The sequence below is a fragment of the Branchiostoma belcheri genome, unplaced genomic scaffold, assembly GCF_001625305.1.
Source record: "Branchiostoma belcheri isolate BF01 breed outbred unplaced genomic scaffold, Haploidv18h27 scaffold40, whole genome shotgun sequence".
NCBI lineage: Eukaryota > Metazoa > Chordata > Leptocardii > Amphioxiformes > Branchiostomatidae > Branchiostoma > Branchiostoma belcheri.
The window spans coordinates 1,431,676-1,434,214 of NW_017804021.1; the positions used below are offsets into that span (position 1 = coordinate 1,431,676).

The 2,539-nt window shown below is 49.9% G+C and overlaps 2 pseudogenes; both read right to left on the reverse strand.

Moving 5' to 3' along the window:
• The window catches only part of LOC109477496, a 2,462-nt pseudogene extending 1,943 nt beyond the window's left edge, over positions 1 to 519 (reverse strand).
• A 200-nt stretch (positions 520 to 719) lies between these two features.
• Positions 720 to 2,539, reverse strand: part of LOC109477497 — a 9,131-nt pseudogene continuing 7,311 nt past the window's right edge.

Here is a 2,539-nt window from a genome sequence, read left to right on the forward strand (position 1 = left end):
GACACGTAGACTAATCATACGAAAATGCTCATGTCCTTTTTACATTTTATGTTGTAGGTGCGTGCACGTGGTCAACTCACAGTATAAGGCCCCCAATGGTGCTGCAGAAGGTAAACAACAGCCTCTATTCATCAATGATAATATCCTTATTTATTGAGTACCTATATCTATTACCACTTACACGACAGAAAAGTATTTTTATTTTATTTTGGTATTTTAAACAGTATGGGTAACATAAAGACATAATTATGAAGAATTTTCACACTTGTATTTTTTTGTCGTTTTTCGCCGGATAGTTTCCTCATTGTATTTGTTCTTTTTTAATGAAAAAAATCCAAAAATTAAGAAAAGACAATCATATAAGGGTTTTGTGTGAAGATTTGATGAATTGTAATTAGTACGTAGTGAAGGAAGTCGGATTTGTAATTAAAGAAACTTAAACCGTTAAAGGATATTACAATTGTGCGACTTATTGGCACGTTTACCTTCATTAACTTGATGAACTTCACTAGCTTTCATTATTTTGAGGATAAAAACAATTGTCGCCAACAGTCATATGGTACTTGTTTGCCAGCCATGCATAAAAGTGTGTTGAAATTTTTAAAAAGTGTTAACAAAACGTTGTAAACGAAAACTTATTTTCCGCATCCTACAAAAACAAACTAAAAGTAAACGGTTAGAAGACTTAAAAGGATACCTTGTGGGTGAAGGGGCGTTTCTCATGGGACGTTACAAGTATCCTCCCTTAGCCATTGGGTGTTTAGTAAGTTGAGGGGAAGGGATGCGCGCCGTGGTGTGTCATAGCTTCCCTTCCCTGGGATCGCCCATGACCAGTTGGTGTTAGGTAGTACGACGGTGGGGAGGGACGTATGCCGTGGTGTGTAACGTGATTCCTCCCCTGTGATTTCCCATGGCCAGTAGGTGTTAGGTAGTGTGACGGTGGGGAGGGACGCACGCCGTGCTGTGTTACGGGTTCCCTCCCCTGGGATCTCCCATGGCCAGTAGGTGTTAGGTAGTGTGACGGTGGGGAGGGAGGCACGCCGTGGTGTGTTACAGGTTCCCTCCCCTGGGATCTCCCACGGCCAGTAGGTGTTAGGTAGTGTGACGGTGGGGAGGGACACACGCCGTGCTGCGTTACAGGCTCCCTCTCCTGGGATCTCCCACGGCCAGTAGGTGTTAGGTAGTGTGACGGTGGGGAGGGACACACGCCGTGCTGCGTTACAGGCTCCCTCTCCTGGGATCTCCCACGGCCAGTAGGTGTTAGGTAGTGTGACGGTTGGGAGGGACACACGCCGTGCTGTGTTACAGGCTCCCTCCCCTGGGATCTCCCACGGCCAGTAGGTGTTAGGTAGTGTGACGTTGGGGAGGGACGCACGCTGTGGTGTGTTACAGGTTCCCTCCCCTGGGATCTCCCACGGCCAGTAGGTGTTAGGTAGTGTGACCGTGGGGTGAGACGCACGCCGTGCTGGGCCACAGGTTCCCTCCCCTGGGATCTCCCATGGCCAGTAGGTGTTAGGTAGTGTGACGGTGGGGAAGGGACGCACGCCGTGCTGTGTTACAGGTTCCCTCCCCTGGGATCTCCCATGGCCAGTAGGTGTTAGGTAGTGTGACCGTGGGAAGGGACACAGGTCGTCGTATGAAATTGGATCCCTCCCCTGGGATCTCCCATGGCCAGTAGGTGTTAGGTAGTGTGACGGTGGGGAGAGACGCACGCCGTGCTGTGTTATGTGTTCCCTCCCCTGGGATCTCCTGTGGCCAGTAGGTGTTAGGCAGTATGAGGAAGGCGATATGAGCTCTTCTGGACATGATTCCATCTATGACGTTGACGTACGTCCTCACATCTTGGTCAGGCCGGAATACTAGAGCTGTCCTCATCTGTCTACGGGCTCTTATACCTTGGACCAGGGAGGCGTTTCTGTAATAGGGATTACGCTGGTCGTTGGCATGTCCAGTCGATCCATATGTGGCAATGGATCTTCCAGATCGTTGCCAGCTGGAAGTAATGCGGTTGCCCCCAGGGAGCCGTCGGTTCTGTCGCCTGTTTGTGACGACATGAAGCGGAAACTCAGCATCAGAACAGAAAGGAACGGGTCCGGTAGCCTCATCATCTGGGATCTCACTGTAGGTATGTGTTGGGACAGGCACATGTTGGAGACCATGTAGTCCCCCCTGAGCACAAGCTACATCATCTGGGATCTCGCTGTAAGTAGGTTCGATAGAATGCAAGACGGTGGGCAATGACCTACAAGATGCTGCGTCATCCGACGCCATCTTATCGGAGTATGTTGGGAGGGAAGCAGACCTTAGTAAGCCTGGGAAGGCAACGCCAGGTGGGATTGTCCAAACGTGTGTATCGTCGCTGGCCCTGTCATCCTCAGCGCTTAACCTTGCTGCATACACGTTCCACAACAACACTGCAAGGAACGACATGACCAAAACAACCACTGCCGAGACAAGAATTGAGATGCGAACATGATCTGGTGACTGAGCCACCTCTAGATCTTGTCCAGTTGTGGAACTCATCTGGAGTGTAGACTGG